Genomic DNA, 19,908 nt, shown 5'->3' on the forward strand with positions numbered 1-19,908 from the left:
ACGGACAATCAGAAAGGACCATCCAGACCATAGAGGATATGCTCAGAATGTGTGTGCTGGACTTTGGCGGTTCTTGGAGGCAGCATCTACCTTTGGTGGAGTTTGCCTACAATAACAGCCATCATGCTAGCATCGGGATGGCTCCATATGAAGCTTTATATGGAAGGAAGTGCAGATCACCTGTTTGCTGGGAAGAGGTTGGAGAAAAGGCCTTGGCAGGGCCTGAGCTTGTTGAGATTACCAGCAGAGTGGTACCCATAATCAGAGAAAGGATCAAGACTGCTGCCAGCAGACAGAAGAGTTATGCAGACATCCGCAGAAGGCAGTTAGAGTTTCAGGAGGGGGATCTGGTATTGCTCAAGGTGTCTCCAATGAAGGGAGTGGTTCGCTTCGGGAAGAAAGGTAAACTAGCCCCACGATACATCGGACCCTTTGAGATCTTGCAAAAGATTGGGAATGTGTCGTACAAGCTGGATTTACCTGCTTCAATGGAAAGAATCCATCCGGTTTTCCATGTTTCGATGTTGAGGAAGTTTGTGTCAGATCCGAGCAAGGTTCTTAGTGAGCCTGATGTGGAGGTCCAAGAGGATCTCACCTATGTTGAGCAGCCAGTACGGATCATAGACACCCAGATCAGAAAGTTAAGGAACAAGGAAATCCCGATGGTGAAAGTCCTGTGGAACCACCACAATTTGGAGGAATGCACTTGGAAGACACGGGAGTCTATGCTCCAGCAGTACCCTCATCTCTTTTAAGGTTAGATTTCTATGTGTTTATGTGCTAGATATGTATGTTATGTTTTATGCCATGCTAGGTGCTAGTTGAGATACATTCGGGGACGAATGTTCTTAAGGGGGGGAGAATGTAATACCCGGCTAGACTCCGGTATCGGAATTCCTACCGTCCGGTGGAATCTCGGATGTCGGAAGCCTCTAGTAGGGTAGAATCATGTTTTCGTAAAATGTTTTAAGGTATTTCATGGTTTTAAGTAAAATGGAAATGAGTTTTTGCATGAAAACAACCTTGAAGGAAAACTCAGGTCATGCATGCCTTCGGGAGCGCCTTTAGGCCCCAGAAAGCATAAGTGAGGAAAGTCCAGGTTCGGCCGCCGGACATGGCATGCATGCGGAGGCACGTTCGGCCCCCGAACGTGGCCTGGCCAGCCACTATAAAAGGGTCCCTTAGCCGAAAATGGGCGAGCTTTTTCCCCATTTCCGGCCAAGGTGAGCTCTCCGCCGCCCCTCACCGATCTTGAGTTCTTTCCTTCCCATCTTACTCGATTTTCATGAGTTTTTACTTGGTTTTGAAGATTTTCAAGCCTTGAGCAAAGTTTTGGAGCTTTGAGGTTCAAGAACTCAAAACCTCCCACCTCCGAGTTTAGGACGTCTCTCCCTCAATCTACAAGAGGTAAGAGCCGATCTTAAGCTCATTTTATGTTTAAAGTAAGTTTTATGCAAGATCTATGGGTAGAATGCATGTTTAGCTCATAGTTAGGTTTATGGGTTTTATATGTGTTTTTGAGCAATGTGAGTTGCTTGTGTGTTGTAGTTGGGGTTTTTGATGGTTTGATGCCCCTAGGAACTTGTATGTTTGCTTGTGAATGCTTGGGAATGTTGTAGAATAGGTTTATGCATGATTGGTTAGTTTTGGAGGCATAAATGCATAAGGGAGCCAAGTTTCTGCCCTTTGGCAGAAACCAGGTTCGGCAGCCGAAGGAACTTTCGCCCGCCGAACATGGCTGGGGAGGCAGGCCTTTCGGCTGCCGAAGTTGCCCCCGAAAGGAGACTTTCGTCTCTGTCTGGAACTTTCGGCCGCCGAAGGTGCCGCTGAACATGCATGAGTTTCGCCTCTGTCTGGGAGTTTCGGCCGCCGAAGGTGCCGCCGAACCTGCCTGACTTTCGGCTCTGGAGGGACTTTCGGCCGCCGAACCTGCCGCCGAAAGTGCCCTGTTCAGCCATTTCTTGCATGTTTTTCTATGATTATTCTATGATGTTTTAGGGGGTTTTTGGGGGATAGTTTAGAGTTATGTTCATGTATGTTTGGTCCCTCATTTAAGCCCACCTGTGTAGGTTCGGACCCGAGGAACCGAGGACCCCAGCAGTGAGTCTGTTGCCCCAGTGTCTGGTCAGAGCTATCCAGAGGTGAGTGGAATAACTTATTATGTTTTAAAGTAAATAATGGACTTTTTAGCATGTTTCACGCATCATGAATGCCATGAGATGTATTAGGTTGCTTGCATTAGAATTCACGAATATGTTGCATTGCATATTTTTATGTTGATGTGGATGAATGTTGGATGATCCATAGCCCTCGATCTATGATATGACGATGTGATATGTACGGTACAGAAAGTAAGACCAGTGGGACCCATTCTACGTTCGCTGGCACTATGTAAGGGAAAGACCAGGACCCATTCTACGTTCTGGCACAGTTGGACACTGTTATGTTATGATATGTAAGGGAAAGACCAGGATCCATTCTACGTTCTGGCACAGTTGGACCATGTAGAGGGCTATTGGTGACAAGTTCATCCTTGATGTGATTTAGCTGTGATGTGATGCATTCCATGATCCATATGATTTAAATGTTTTTATTATTCTGCTCACTGGGCTCTAGTAGCTCACCCCTCTCCCATTTTCCCCAGGATTGCAGGTACAGGGTAGACCAGGAGGTTTACAAGAGTAATGAAGTCTGGTTTATGTAATAGATAGTGTGGACATGATAAATGTATTAATGTTATGTAAAAGTACAGTTTCAGTCATGTAATGGTATTGAGGATTAGATATTGTGCTTGACATTGTGTTTGAGGTATCCCTTTTATTACATGATCAAAAATGTTTTATAATGTTTATGAAAGCCAACTCATCTCATGTTGTATCGCCCGTTGGGGTATTGATGAGATCCCACAGAGGGATCACGATTATGATCATGACTATGTACATGTATGTTCAGGTTGAGTTGGATGTTTGAAGGAAAAGTTTTAAATTTTCATGTATGTTGCTGATCATGTATGGGATTAAACAGGTTTTCAGGATGAATGTTAGGCTTGCTACGGGTCCCGGCGGCCTTAAGCCGACCTGGATCCTAGCGCCGGTAGCGGTCCGATTTTCGGGTCGTTACAACTGTGCTTATGTTATGTATATGCATGTGCTAGTTGAGGAACATTCGGGGACGAATGTTCTTAAAGGGGGGAAGAATGTAATACCTGGCTAGATTCTGGCATCGGAATCCCTACCTTCCGGCGGAATCTCCGTTGGAATCTGGAATTCTGACGATGCCAGAGTCTTCTAGAGGGGTAAAATGTGTTTCTAAAATATTTTTATACGATTTTATGATTTTTAATGGAAAAAAAATGAGTTTTTAAAAGATTAGGCCAAGGAGGCATTTGCTAGGTTCGGCCGCCGAAAGTGAAGTTCGGCCGCCGAACATGGGAAGGTTTCGAGAATGCTTTTGGCCTCCGAAAGCTTTGTTTGAACGAACCAAGGTTTGGCCGCCGAACCTCAAGTTCGGCCGCCGAACATGCATGAGTTTAGGGGGCACATTAGACTGCCGAAGGTGGTTGACCAAGCCACCTATAAAGAGCCCTCAGATCGGAAATGGGCGAGTTTTCTCCCCATTCTCGAGCTCAGGTGAGTTTTTGTCCTCCTTTGGTCGTTTTCATGCTTTCTCTACCCATCCCTCAAGTTTTCATGAGTTCTACCCTTGTTTTGAAGTTTTGAAGCTTAAATAGAAGTTTTGGAGCTTGGAGGCTTTTGGAGCTTGGATCCTCCACACCTCTGAGTTAGGGATCGTACCAACCCTCGATCTTCAAGAGGTACGTGTAGATCCTTGCTTCCCTTTGTGTTTAATGAAGTTTTAAGAGGTTTTAATGGTTGAGTATGGGTAGATATGCATGTTAAGGTTTACATGGATTTTGTGCCCAATGTATGTTTATGTGCCGATTGTTGGGGGCCTGGACTAGTGTTTATGCCCTATATGCATGTGGGAGAGTGTATGCTTGATTGGGAGAGGACAAGTGAGATTATGGGTTGTTTTAATGGTTTTGGCTTATGTGGGTCATAAGCTATTTATGTATGCTTTTTGATGTTGTTTTTGGAGTTTAACCTAGTTGTTAAGCTCCTTTATGCATGGTTAAGGATTTATGCATGTTTTTGAGAAGTTGAATGCATGTTTAGGATGTTTGGAGACTTGTTTGTGCATGAGGCTGAGTTCTGGATGAACTCAGGTTCGGCAGCCGAAGGGACTTTCGGCCGTCGAACCTGCCTGTGGTGGCTTGTTTTGGCTGCCGAACCCTGCTCTCGAAAGTTGGACTTTCGGCTCTAGAGGGGAGTTTCGGACGCCGAAGGTGCCGTCGAACATGCATGAGTTTCGTCTCTGGAAGAGACTTTCGGCCGCCAAAGGTGCCGCCGAAAGTAGCTGAGTTTCGGCTCTGGAGGGACTTTCGGCCGCCGAACCTGCCGCCGAAAGTGCCCTGTCCAGCCTTCCTTTGCATGATTTCTATGTTTATTTTGAGGATGTTTTAGGGGGTTTTGGGGAGTTGTTTATGAGTGTTTAGATTATGTTTGGCACCTCACTAGAGTCCACCTGTGTAGGATCGAACCCGAGGAACCGAGGTGTTTGGCAGTGTTAGCTGCTTCAGAGTCAGTCCAAAGCTAGTCAAAGGTGAGTAGAACATAAGTCCTTTAATATTAAAGAAATTAAGTGTTTTAAGCATGTTCATGCATCACGAATACCATGTTATGTAATAGGTTGTTTACATTAGAGTTCACGAATATGTTGCATTGCATAATACGATGATGAAGATGTGGATGGATATTGGATGATCCATTAGCCCTCAGTATGACATGATATGACATGATATGACATGTATGACATGATATGAGATGGAAAGACCAGGCGTGGCCGTATCGCCCCTGGCATAGAGTAAGAGAAGTCCAGGTGTGGCCGTATCGCCCCTGGCATAGAGTATGTGAAGTCCAGGCGTGGCCGTATCGCCCCTGGCATAGAGCATTGCTGAACTTATTATGATATGAGATTTATATGTAGAGGGCTATTGGTGACAAATTCATCCTTGATGTGTATTGTTTGTGATGTGATGCATGTCACGAAAGCATATGATATAATAAACTGTTTTTAGTTAGTTCTGCTCACTGGACTTTTTAGCTCACCCCTCTCCCCTAACCCCAGGTTTGCAGGGTCAGAGATAGTTCAGGAAGTCAGCAGATTATGGCTATGGTTATGATTATGTAATAAGATAGTAGTGGACATGATGTATTTGTAAAGTTATGAAGTGATGTAAAAGTATGTATTGAAATGTAAGGCTATGTAATGATATGTCATGATTAGAGTTGTGTTTTGCCCTAGTCATGTATGGTTAATCCCTTTTGGCACATGATCCTTCTCAAATGTGTTAATGATGTTTCATGAAAACCAAGCTTAATGTATGTTGCCCCATTAGAGTTGTTGATGAGAACTCTAGTGTTGGGGTTTATGATTATGAGTTGTGCATGCACAGGTTAAGTTTGGTAAAGAAAAGAAGAAGTTTAAAGTTTCATGTTTATGTTTGATCATGTATGGGATTTAACAGGTATACAGGATGTATGTTAGGCTTGCTACGGGTCCCAGCGACCTTAAGTCGATTTGGATCCTAGCGCAGGTAGCGGTCCCGTTTTTGGATCGTTACAATGGAGGCATTTCCAGGTTCGGCCGCCGAACCTCAAGTTCGGCCGCCGAACATTGGATGGTTTAGGGGGGCAAGTTAGGCTTCCGAAAGTGGCAAAGGTTCAGCCACCGAACCTCATGTTCGGCCGCCGAACTTGCATGAGTTTTGGAGGCACTTTAGGCTGCTGAAGGGTGGTCTGGCCAGCCCCTATATAAGGGCTCCATGGCCGAAACGGGCGAGTTTTCTCCCCATTTTCGGCCACGGTGAGTTCTTGCTCTCCCATGGTTCGTTTTTGATGTTTTTCCTCCAATCTTTCAAGTTTTAAGAAGTTTTATCTTGGTTTGAAGATTTTTGAGCAAAAGAAGTGAAGTTTTGGAGCTTGGAGGTTCAAAGAGCTAAATCTCTCCCATCTCCGAGTTAGATCGTCTTCCCTCTCGATCTTCAAGAGGTAAGAGTAGATCCATACTTCTTTTCATGTTTTGGTTAAGTTTCATGAAGTTTTTGGGGGTAGAAATGCATGTTTAGGTTTTTAGTTAGTTTTTTGGCTTATGTTGTGTTTATGAGCAATGTGAGTTGTATATGTATGTTTGATGTGTTTTGGTTGGGGTTTAAGTTAGTTTGAGACCCCTATGTGCTTGTTGGCTTGAGTTTGCATGTTGTAGAATAGGTAAATGCATGATTGAATGGTTTGGGAGGCTTTTGTGCTTAGAGGAGGCTGAGTTCTGCCCTTTGGAAGAACTCAGGTTCGGCAGCCGAAGGGACTTTCGGCCGCCGAACCTGCCTGTGAAGGCAAGCCTTGGGCTGCCGAACCCTGCCCCCAAAAGTGGACTTTCGGCTCTGGAAGGGAGTTTCGGCCGCCGAAGGTGCCGCCGAACATGCATGAGTTTCATCTCTGGAGTAAACCTTCGACTGCCGAAAGTGCCGCCGAAGGTGCATGACTTTCGGCTCTAGAGGGACTTTCGGCCGCCGAACCTGCCGCCGAAAGTGCCCTGTTCAACCTTCCTTTGCATGATTTCTATGAATGTTTTAAGGTGTTTTAGGGGTTTTTGGGAAGTATTTTAGAGTCATGATCTTAAGTGTTTGGTCCCTCATTTGAGTCCACCTATGTAGGTTCGGACCCGAGGAACCGAGGACCCCAGCAGTGAGCTAGCAGCTTTAGAGTCAGCCAGAGGTGAGTAGAATAAACCTTTATATTTTAATTTAATGAAAGTTTTGGCATAACTCATGCATCACGAATGCCATGTGATATTCTAGGTTGTTGCATTAGAAATTCACGAATATGTTGCATTGCATATTATGTTGTTGATGTGGATGAATGTTGAATGATCCATTAGTCCTCGTATGATATGGTATGATATGATATGATATGGTATGGAAGTCCAGGAAGACCCATTCTACGTCCCTGGCACTATGTAAGAGAAAGTCCAGGAAGACCCATTCTACATCCCTGGCATATTGGAATGTTATGATATGTTATGTAAGAGGAAGTCCAGGAAGACCCATTCTACGTCCCTGGCACTATTGGATATGTAAAGGACTATTGGTGACAAGTTCATCCTTAATGTGATTTGGTTGTGATGTGATGCATTTCATGAAAGCATGAACTTTAAATATAATGTTTTATTATTCTGCTCACTGGGCTCTAGTAGCTCACCCCCTCTCCCTTATTTCCTCATGCTTGCAGGTACGGGATAGAGCAGGAAGTCAAGAGTAAAATTATGTTCTATGTAATAGTTAGCTGTGGACATGAGAATGATGTAATGTATAGTACAGCTATGTAATGTAATGATGAGTATTGAGGTTTAGAACTGTGCTTGACCCTAGTATGTTGTTAATCCCTTTTTGGTTACATGATCTTTTAATGAAATGTTTTATGATGTTTATGTAAACCAAACTTTTATGATATTGTGTTACCCCATTGGAGCATTGATGAGGACTCCAATGTGGGGTTGATGACTATGATCATTAGTTGTGCATGCACAGGTTGAGTTTGGTAAAAGAATGAGAAAATCCAAATTTTTATGTATGTGTTGATCATGTATGGGATTAAACAGGTGTACAGGTTGTATGTCAGGCTTGCTACGGGTCCCGGCGGCCTTATGCCGATCTGGATCCTAGCGCCGGTAGCGGTTCGGATTCCGGGTCGTTACAGGCTTTTTTTAAATTTTGTAAATGGAGATCCAAAAGATAGAGGAGAGAAGACTTGTGCTTCCATGGTGATGGTGGAGTTGCCTACAAGATTCCATGGTGTGGACAAGCAAGTTCAAGATATAAAGACATATTCCATTGCAACTAATGTAACAGGATTACACCTAGGTTGCCCCTTATGATCTTCATATTGGCTTGTGAAGATAATTTTAGATTTTGGCCATGCTATGTCACGTTTACATATTCTGTCATACATTAGTATGTGATGCTATGCATGATAGTTTATATATATGCATATAGGATGCTATATGCATATAGGATGCTATAATATATAAATGTAAGACAACATAATTAAAATTGAAAGTCGAACCCTCACTATAAAAATTTAAGTTTTAATGCCACCCATGTTTTAAATACCTATCAAGACTAAGATCACCAAAATGCAGGTTTTTCCAAAGCAAAGTGCCTAGGTTATCTTAGTAAGATAGGATGAGCAATAGTTACTCATTTATTTAATTTTGATTGGGCTTAATTAGGCTATCAAAACGATTTTGAGTCTAAAGCATTAGATGGGGTATAACATGCATTTGACATATGGTGTCAACACCTAATAATCTAAGAGTTCTATTAGATGTAATTGGTAAGGAGTTACCTCCCTAAATAACTTAATTCTAAGCGACATGCCAAAGCTGACTTGGAATTAGGTGAAATATGGATCTTAGCCCACTAAAATATTATTATTGTAATAATTCTTTTTGAGGGTTGTATTTTAGTGGGAGTTTATTATCACCTCAATATTAATTTATTAAATTGATTATATATCATTATGGCTGCTAATAATAATTCAACTTTATCACTGCGATCCATTCTTGAGAAGGATAAACTGAAAGAAAAAATGGGACTAATTTTATTGACCGGTTTAGAAACTTGAGAATTGTTCTCAAGCAAGAGAAAAAGTCCTATGTGCTCGATGAAGCTATCTCTGAACCACCTCCTGTTGATGCTACTAATGCTATTAAGAATAAGCATAAGAAGCATATGGATGATTTTAATGACATTGGATGTCTTATGTTGACAACTATGTGCCCAAAACTTTAGAAGGATTTGAAGCACCTTGAGGCTTATGAGATGAGTGTCCATCTCAAACAGGCTTTCCAACAGCAAGCTAGGCAGAAGAAGTATGAAACCACAATTGCATTGTATGATTACAAAATGGCTGAATGTGAATCAGTTAGTGCTCATGTTTTGAAGATGAAAGGCTACATTGATCACCTTGCTAGGCTTGGCTATCCTCTGAGTTTAGAACTCTTCACGGATTTGATTCTACATTCCTTACCTGGCAGTTTTTCTCAGTTTGTCATGAACTATAATATAAACAACATGGAGAAATCCATCCTTGAGCTGCATAGGATGCTAAAGACAGCTGAGGTGAATGTCAATAAGGGTAAGGCCATGAAAAATAAGGGGAAGCCCAAGTCTAAAGGTGGTAATGGGTCTAAGGGACGAGGCAAGCCTAAACCGCAAGTTAAGGCAAAAGTTCCTAAGGAAATAGTTCCTAAGGAAGGAATCTACTTCCATTGTAAGGAATCAGGGCATCGGAAGAGAAATTGCAAGCTCCATTTGGATGAGTGCAAGAAGAAGAAGAGTAGTGAGACTACGACTTCAGGAATTTATGTTATAGATATTAATTTATCTATTTCTACTTCATGGGTATTAGATACCAGATGTGGTTCTCACATTTGTATAAACGTGCAGGGTCTCAAAAGGAGTAGAAAACTGAAAAAGGGCGATGTGGACCTACGTGTAGACAATGGAGCAAGAGTTGCTGCTTTAGCTGTAGGGACTTATGAACTTGTTATGCCCAATGGCCTTTTGTTAATTTTGAACAATTGCTTTTATGTTCCTACTTTGAGTAGGAATATTATTTCAGTTTTTGTTTTGGACAATGAAGGTTTTTCATTTCTTATTAAGAATAAGAAATGCTCCATTTATAATAAAGATTTGCTTTATTATATTGCAAATTCATATGATGGCCTTTATGTCCTTAATCTAGATGATTCTATAGACAATAATATCTATAACATAACTTCTAAGAAAATTAAGCCAAATGAGTTAAACCCAATATATTTATGACATTGTCGTCTTAGCCATATAAATGAGAATCACATCTCTAAGCTCCATAAGGATGGTTTATTAGATTCATTTGATTTTGAATCATTTTAAAATTGTGAATCTTGTTTGCTTGATCCCTTTTATTGGACAAGTTCAAAGGGCTTAAGACTTATTAGGCTTAGTACATACAGATGTATGTGACCCACTAAGCATTAGTGCTAAGGGAGGTTATCAGTACTTCATTACATTCACTGATGATTTCAGTAGGTATGACTATGTCTACCTAATGAAACATAAACATGAATCATTTGAAATGTTTAGAACTTTTCAAAATGAAGTACAAAATCAACTTGGTAGAACTATTAAAATGCTTCGATCTGATCGAGGTGGTGAATATTTGAGCCAAGAGTTTGATGAACATCTTAGAAATTGTGGAATTGTTTCACAATTAACTCCTCCAGGAACTCCACAATGGAATGGTGTGTCTGAAAGGAGAAATCAAACTTTATTAGATATGGTTCGATCTATGATGAGTCAAACAAATCTCCTTTTATCATTTTGGGATTATGCCTTGGAGACAGCTACATTCATTTTAAACTGAGTACCATCAAAAGCGTTGAAAAGACACCATGTGAGTTATGGACTAGCAAAATGCCCAGTTTGTCTTTTCTTAAGATTTGGGGTTGTGAGGCTTATATGAAACGCCCAATTTTAGATAAGCTAGCTCCAAAATCTATCAAGTGCAATTTTGTGGGGTATCCTAAGGAAACCAAAGGATACTATTTCTATATTCCCTCAGATAACAAACTGTTTGTTGCTTGAAATGGTACCTTTTTAGAAAAGGAATTTATCTCTTAGAGATTCAATGGGAGTATAGTGCGACTTGAGGAAACTCAAGCACCACAAGGGAGCATTGAACCGCCAATAGAACCATTTTCAAAACCACAAACAGTTGTGGAAGCTGAAAGGATGACACAAGTCCCACGCAGATATGATAGGACACGTCATTAGCCTGAGAGATATGGATTTCTCATGACTGATAGTCGTGAACTTTTGCTCATCGATCAAGATGAGCCTACTACCTATCAAGAGGCTGTGTCAGGTCCAGATTTTGAGAAATGGCTTTTCACCATGAAATCTGAAATGCAATCCATGTATGATAATCGAGTTTGGTCATTAATTGATCCCTCTGAGGGTATTAAGACCATTGGTTGCAAATGGGTTTTCAAGAAAAAAAATGACATGGATGGAAATGTGCATACCTACAAAACAAGGCTTGTCGCAAAAGGTTTCAAACAAACTCATAGTATAGACTATGATGAGACCTTTTCATCAGTTGCAATTCTTAAGTCGGTTAGAATTCTCATTGCCATTGCTGCGTACTATGATTACGAGATATGGCAAATGGATGTCAAAATAGCTTTCCTTAATGGAAACTTGCTCGAGGATGTGTACATGACACAACCTGAGGGTTTTGTAATCCCTAAGAATTCTGAAAAAATTTGCAAGCTTCAAAGATCCATTTATGAATTGAAGCAAGCCTCTCGGAGCTGGAATCGTCATTTTGATGAGACAGTCAGGGACTTTGGATTCATCAAGAATGAAGATGAACTTTGTGTTTACAAGATGGTTAGTGGGAGTGCAGTTGTGTTTCTAGTCCTATATGTCGATGACATATTACTCATTGGAAATGATATCCCTACCTTGCAAAAGGTTAAGACTTGGTTAGGGAATTCTTTTTCAATGAAGGACTTAGACGAGGCTGGATATATCCTTAGTGTTAAGATCTATAGGGATAGATCCAAAAGGATAATCGGTCTGAGTCAAAGTACTTATATTGACAAGGTGTTGAAAAGGTTCAGCATGCAAGATTTCAAAAGAGGATTCTTACCCATGTCTCATGGTATTCATCTCAGCAAGAATAAATGTACTATGACATCTAATGAGCGAGAACGGATGAATAAGATTCCTTATGCTTCTGCTATTGGATCTATCATGTATGCCATGTTATGTACTAGACCAGACGTCTCATATGCATGAAGCATAACAAGCAGATATCAGGCAGATCCCGGTGAAAGTCATTGGATAGCCGTTAAGAACATCCTAAAGCACCTTAGAAGGACTAAGGATGCATTCCTAGTTTATGGAGGTTTGGAGGACGAGCTAGTTGTAAAAGGTTACACAGATGCTAGTTTCCAAACTGACATAGATGACTTCAAATCGCAGTCAGAATTTGTATTCACTTTAAATGGTGGAGTTGTTAGTTGGAAAAGTTCCAAGCAGAGCACTGTAGCATATTCTACAACAGAAGCTGAGTACATAGCAGCATCAAATGTAGCTAAAGAGGCAGTTTGGTTGAAGAAATTCATCACAGAGTTGGGAGCGGTTCCCAGCATTGCAAATCCTATGGACCTTTATTGTGATAACAATGGTGCCATAGTACAGGCAAAGGAGCCAAGATCTCATAAGAGATCTAAGCATATACTCAGGCAATATCACCTTATTCGAGAGATCATTGATAGAGGAGATATCAAAATATGCAAGGTTGTAATACCCGGCTAGACTCCGGTATCGAAATTCCTACCGTCCGGTGGAATTTGGGTGTCGGAAACCTCTAGAAGGGTAAAAGCATGTTTTTATAAAATGTTTTCATGTTTTTAATGTTTTAAGTATGATTTTAAATAAGTTTTTGCATGAAAATTCTTTAAGGAAAAACTCAGGTTCGGCCGCCGAAACTCACTTTCGGCCGCCGAACATGCATGGACTTTGGGAGGCACGTTAGGCCCCCGAAAGTCTAAGAGAGGGAAGTGCAGGTTCGGCCGCCGAACCTTATGTTCGGCCGCCGAACATTGCATGGATGCGGAGGCACATTCGGCCCCCGAACGTGGCCTGGCCAGCCACTATAAAAGGGTCCCCTTGGTCCGCACGGGCGAGCTTTTTCTCTCCCATTGTCGGCCAAGGTGAGTCTCCACCGCTCCTCCCTCGATCTTGAGTGTTTCCTTTAGATCTTTCATGGTTTTAACGAGTTATAACTTCGTTTTGAAGATTTGTGAGCTTTGAGCAAGTTTTGAGCAAGTTTTGAGTGCTTGGAGGTTCAAAGAGCTTAATCTCTCCATCTCCAAGCTAGGATCACTTTCCTCTCGTTTCTTCAAGAGGTAAGGGTCGATCTTGAACCCTTTTTATGTTTTAAACAAGTTTTAAGTAAGATCTATGGGTAGAAATGCATGTTAGGACATATGTTGAGTTTATGGGTTATGTTGAGATTTTGAGCAATGTAGCTTGATTGTGTGTGTATGAAGTGTTGTAGATGGGGTATATGCATGTTTGAGGCCCCTAGGAACTTGTATGTATGTTTTGGTTGAGAAATATGCATGATCTGTGGTTTTGGGAGGCAGGAGGTTCATTTGAACCAAGTTTCTGCCGTTTGGCAGAAACCAGGTTCGGCAGCCGAAGGGAGTTTCGGCCGCCGAACCCCTCTTGTGAAGGCAGCTTTCGGCTGCCGAAGGTGCCCCCGAAAAGAGACTTTCGTCTCTGTCTGGCACTTTCGGCCGCCGAAGGTGCCGCCGAACCTAGCTGAGTTTCGTCTCTGTCCAGGACTTTCGGCCGCCGAAGGTGCCGCCGAAGGTGCCCTGTTCAGCCATTTCATGCATATTTTCTGTGATGTTTTCATGATGTTTTAGGGGGTTTTTGGGGGATATATTAGAGATATGTTTATATGTGTTTGGTCCCTCATTAGAGTCCACCTGTGTAGGTTCGGACCCGAGGAACCAAGGACCCCAGCAGTGAGCCAGCTGCTGAGAGTTTGACAGAGTCAGCCAGAGGTGAGTGGAACTATACTTAACCTTTTAAATTAATAAAGTGAATGTTTTATCATGTTTCATGCATCATGACTATAATATAGGTTGTTTGCATTAGAATCACGAATATGCTACATTGCATTATTATATTGTGGTTGATGAGGAGGGACATTGCACGACTCACTAGTCCTGTGTACGAAGTCCTGTGGTGCCCATAATAGGGCCGGGCAATAGCTCCGATATACGAAGTCCTGTGGTGCCCATAATAGGGCCGGGCAATACGAAGTCCTGTGGTGCCCATAATAGGGCCGGGCATGGAGCTGAGGGATTTTTGGGTCGGTCCGTCCATGATGTGAAATGTTTGTGCAATGATGCATTCCATTATAGCATGTTTTAAATATTTTTTTTTTATAGTTCTACTCACTGGGCATCTAGCTCACCCCTCTCCCCTAACCCCCAGGTTTGCAGGTACGGGATTGATAGAGAAGAAAAGAAGAGAAAAGTCATATGTATGTAATAGCTAGAGTATGTGGACATGACAAATGATAAGAATGTAATGTAAAGTTTTGAACAGTTATGTTTATGTAATTATGTTGTTGAGGATAGAGTTGTGCTTGACCATAGTATATGTTAATCCCTTGGTATGTACATGATCTTAGTTTATGATGTATATGTGAACCAACTCAACACAGGATATATATATTGCCATTGAGGCTTTGATGAAATCCCACAGAGGGATTAATGTTTATGTATATGATGAACATAGTGCATGCACAGGTTGAGTTTGGTGAATGAAGAAAAAGAAAAGTTTTTAATTCTTATGTATGTTTGTTGATCATGTATGGGATTAAACAGGTAAACAGGATGTATGTAGGCTTGCTACGGGTTCCGGCGGCCTTAAGCCGACCTGAATCCTAGCGCCGGTAGCGGTCCGGATTTCCGGGGCGTTACAGAGTGGTATCAGAGCCCTAGGTTCATATGGTCGGACCTAGAGTGTCGGGCTCATAGATGTTCTAGAAGGTCAAGCACAGTAGGAAAGGTCATGTCCACTAGGATAGGATGTAGAGTCCTGTCTTGCTATGATGATGTGATATGCCATGACTATATGCATGCGCATAAATGATATGCTATGTTTGCCATGTATGTGATGTAGGTTCATGTGACTCCACATGAACCATATGATGCTAATGCTTGTGAGTTATGTGCTGTTTTTCAGAAACAGAATGAGAGGAACTCGTCGATCTGCACGATTGACAGGAGTCCCACCAGAGGATGAGGGCACAAGCGCCCGTCCTCCCACATTGCCTAGGGCAATGTCATGCAGAACAAACAGAGAAAGAGTATCAAGGGACCCTAGAAGGTCTTTTGATACTAGTAGAAGGGGGACAGAAAGAGGGGGAAGTTCTTCAGATGTGAGGGAGGTTATGGAAGAAGATCAGAGAAGGGATGGGAATCTGGATGTTGGCATGTCAGAAGAAGGGACAGGGGAGTCACAAGGAGGCACTCAGGCCTCGGGGTATGGTTTTCCACCCTATTACCCACCCTATGCACAGAGTCCCGGGTATCCGATGGGAAGTACGTCGGATTACTCCAGCTTTAATCCCTACCCTACTCACATGCCTTATCCACCTTTCTATCCACCGTACCCACAGTACCCAGCCTATCCACCCTCATCCTTCCATCCTCACCCAGCAAACCCCACCTCGGGGAATGCTGCATCCCCACCTCCACCTTCTACAGAACCAGTAGCCCCAGTTACTCAACCTCCTAGACCTAGCTCAGCCAGTGGGAGTAAGGTGAAAATGACAGCTTACCTTAAGCTGGATGCTCCTAAATATAAGTCAGGGGATGATCCCTTTGAATACCTGAGAGCAGTAAAGACGATCACTGATGAGCTAGGGACAGATGATAGAAGAGCCATTGAGATGGCAGGGTTCACCCTGAAGTGCAAAAAGGCAAAGGAATGGTTCAAGTGCTATGTGGACCCGAGACTAGACAGTATGACATGGGAGGAATTTGCCAATGAGTTTGCTGGATGGGCATTTCCAGATAGTTCCAGAGAGTTGAAGATGATTGAGTTTGAACAACTGAGACAGACAGAAGACATGAGCATAGAGGAGTACACAGACAGATTTCTGGAGCTATTACCCTTCTCAGGGCAAGCTCTAGATACAGATGTGAAGAAGGCCAGGAGATATGTCATGAAATTACAGTCCAGGTACTCCTCATTGATTCAATCAGCTGAGAGGGAGAGTTTTCACACAGTGGTAGATATGGCTCGAAGAATGGAGGCCAGTGCCATAGTTGAGGGGTCAGTGAAGCAGTCAGTGACCCAGTCTTCAGGGGTTAAGACCCCAGGCAGAGGAGGGCCAGGACCCTCTACTCAGAGTTCAGGTAGTAAGAGATGGAGTAGCACTAAGAAGCCCAAGAAGAACAAGTTCTGGAACAAGCTGAAATCCGGTCTAGGATTTGGCGGTGGCTCGAGTTCAGGCTCAGATGGTGCAGAATGCCAAAGGTGTGGGAGGCCACACAAGGGAGCGTGTCGATGGGGGACCAACGCATGTTTCAGATGTGGCCAGGAGGGACACATAGCTCGGGATTGTCCTAGAGCACCTTTCATGGGCCAGCCCCAACAGACAGCTTCGGGTAGTGTGGCACAACCAGCAGCTCCAGCCACAACACAGGGCAGTGGCAGAGGTAGAGGGAGAGGGGCAGCCTCTTCTTCTGGTTCCCGAGGTGAAGGTCCATCAGCTCCAGCCAGGATCTTCACAATGACTCAGCAGGAGGCGAACACATCTAACACCGTGGTGTCAGGTAATCTCATCATTGGGTGTTCTGATGTGTATGCATTAATGGACCCGGGTGCATCTCATTCCTTTATTTCTCCGAGGGCAGTTGAGAGGCTAGGGTTGATGGTCTCTGGGTTAGAGTGTCCCCTATGGGTCAGTGGACCCAAGTGTGACCCGACTGCGGCAGAGTCAGTCTGCCGGTACTGTCCAGTGTTTGTTGAGGGAAGATGCCTCTCCGCCGACCTTGTGGTTCTAGATTTGACAGATTTTGACGTCATTCTAGGAATGGATTGGCTATCTACCCATGGTGCTACCTTGGACTGCAGGGACAAGGTAGTCAGGTTCAGAGATCAGAACGGGTCAGAGGTTGTCTTCAGAGGAGACAAGAGGGGTACGCCTAGAGGTCTGATATCGGCCCTACAGGCTCGTAGGCTGCTTAGGAAGGGATGTCAGGGGTATGTAGCTCACGTGAGAGAGCTAGATAGTCAGGTCAGGGAGCCAGCCTCAGTGCCAGTTGTCAGAGAATTTCTGGATGTCTTTCCAGAAGAGCTTCCAGGACTACCACCTGCTAGGGAGATAGAGTTCGAGATTGAACTGATGCCTGGAACTAGACCGATCTCTATCCCTCCCTACAGGATGGCACCAGCAGAATTGAAAGAACTGAAAGAGCAGTTGCAAGATCTGGTAGATAAGGGCTTCATCCGACCGAGTACCTCACCTTGGGGTGCTCCAGTGCTTTTTGTGAGAAAGAAGGATGGATCCCTCAGACTTTGTATCGACTACAGGCAGTTGAACAAGGTCACTACCAAGAACAAGTACCCACTGCCAAGGATCGACGATCTATTCGACCAGCTAGCAGGAGCGGGTTGTTTCTCCAAGATAGATCTGAGATCAGGGTACCATCAGCTGAGGATAAGGGAAGAAGACACACCAAAGACAGCTTTCAGGACCAGATATGGGCACTATGAGTTCCTTGTAATGCCGTTTGGGTTAACTAACGCCCCTGCAGCATTCATGGACCTCATGAACAGAGTATTCAGACCATACCTGGATCACTTCGTTATTGTCTTTATAGATGATATCCTAGTGTATTCCAGGAATGCAGAGGAGCATGCCCAGCATCTGAGGATTGTATTACAGACCTTGAGGGAACATGGCTTGTATGCCAAGTTCTCCAAGTGTGAGTTCTGGTTAAGGAGCATATCATTCTTGGGGCATATAGTGTCAGAGAATGGGATAGAAGTGGACCCCAAGAAGGTTGAAGCTGTGACTAACTGGCCAAGACCCACCTCAGTGACAGAGATCAGAAGCTTCTTGGGTTTGGCTGGCTACTACAGGAGGTTCGTTCAGGACTTCTCTAAGATTGCAGCTCCTTTAACCAGATTAACCAGAAAGAATCAGAGATTCGAGTGGACCGATCAGTGTGAAGAAAGCTTTGAGGAGCTCAAGAAGAGGTTGACTTCAGCACCAGTGTTAGCTCTGCCAAACAGCAATGAGGATTTCACAGTGTTCTGTGATGCATCCAGAGTAGGCCTGGGTTGTGTGTTGATGCAAAATGGTAAGGTGATCGCTTATGCTTCTAAACAGCTGAAGAGGCATGAGTTGAATTACCCCACACACGACCTGGAAATGGCAGCAGTTATCTTTGCCCTCAAGATGTGGAGGCATTACCTCTATGGGGTAAAATGTGAGATCTTCACAGATCATAAGAGCCTGCAGCACATCTTGAACCAGAGAGAGCTGAACTTGAGGCAGAGGAGATGGGTAGAACTGTTGAGTGACTATGATTGCAAGATCCAGTACCATCCGGGTAAGGCTAATGTAGTAGCTGATGCCTTAAGCCGGAAATCACTTGGCAGTCTATCCCACATCACGGCAGAGAGGAGACCGGTGGTGAAGGAATTTTATAAGCTCATTGAGGAGGTCTACAGATGGAGTTGTCTGGTACAGGTGCTTTGATTGCACAGATGAAAGTAACCCCGTGTTTCTGGAGCAAGTGGCTCAGAAACAGCACGAGGACCCAGAGTTAGTGAAGATTGCCAGGACTGTTCAGTCAGGCAAAGATAGTGAGTTCAGATTCGATGATAAGGGGATCCTCCGCTATGGGAACAGACTATGTGTACCAGATGATATCGGGCTTAAAGGAGACATTATGAGAGAGGCTCATAATGCAAGGTACAGTGTTCACCCTGGAGCCACCAAGATGTACCAGAATCTGAAGGGAGTGTATTGGTGGCCAGCTATGAAGAGGGAAGTGGCACAATTCGTGTCAGCCTGCGAAATATGTCAAAGGGTGAAGCTGGAACATCAGAAGCCGGCTGGAATATAACCCACTGCCGATTCCAGAGTGGAAATGGAGAAATATCGCTATGGATTTTGTAGTGGGGTTACCGGCAACATCCAACAGACTAGACTCCATATGGGTGATTGTGGACAGACTCACCAAATCTGCTCACTTCATCCCTGTTAGGAGCAACTACTCTGTGGATAAGTTAGCGCAGGTTTATGTGGATGAAGTTGTCAGACTGCATGGGGTCCCAGTTTCTATAGTGTCAGATAGAGGGCCCAGTTCACCTCCAGGTTTTGGCGGAGTCTGCAGAATGCTATGGGTACCAGTTGGATTTCAGTACTGCCTTCCATCCCCAGACTGATGGACAATCAGAAGAGACCATCCAGACAATAGAGGATATGCTCAGGATGTGTGTTGCTAGATTTTGGCGGTTCTTGTGAGGCAACATCTACCCTTGGTAGAGTTCGCCTACAATAACAGCTATCATGCTAGCATTGGGATGGCTCCATATGAAGCTTTGTATGGGGAAGTGCAGGTCACCTGTTTGCTGGGAAGAGGTTGGAGAGAGGTCCTTAGCAGGGCCTGAGCTTGTAGAGATCACAGCAGAGTGGTACCCATGATCAGAGAAAGAATCAAGACTGCTACTAGCAGGGAGAGAGTTATGCAGACATCCGCAGGAGACAGGTAGAGTTTCAGGAGGGGGATCTAGTATTGCTCAAGGTGTCCCCAATGAAAGGGGTGGTTCGGTTCGGAAAGAAGGGTAAGCTAGCTCCGCGGTACATCGGACCCTTTGAGGTCTTGCAAAAAGTTGGGAACGTATCGTACAAGCTGGACTTGCCTGCTTCTATGGAGAGAATCCATCCGGTTTTCCATGTTTCCATGTTAGGAAGTTCGTGTCAGATCCGGGCAAGGTTCTTAGTGACCTGATGTGGAGATCCAAGAGGATCTCACTTATGTTGAACAACCAGTGCGGATTCTTGACACTCAGATCAAAAAGCTAAGGAACAAGAAATCCCGATGGTGAAAGTCCTTTGGAACCACCACAATATGGAAGAATGACTTGGGAGACACGGGAGTCATGCTCCAGCAATATCCCTATCTCTTTTAAGG

Source organism: Manihot esculenta, chromosome 2, assembly GCF_001659605.2.
Source record: "Manihot esculenta cultivar AM560-2 chromosome 2, M.esculenta_v8, whole genome shotgun sequence".
Classification (NCBI taxonomy): Eukaryota; Viridiplantae; Streptophyta; class Magnoliopsida; order Malpighiales; family Euphorbiaceae; genus Manihot; species Manihot esculenta.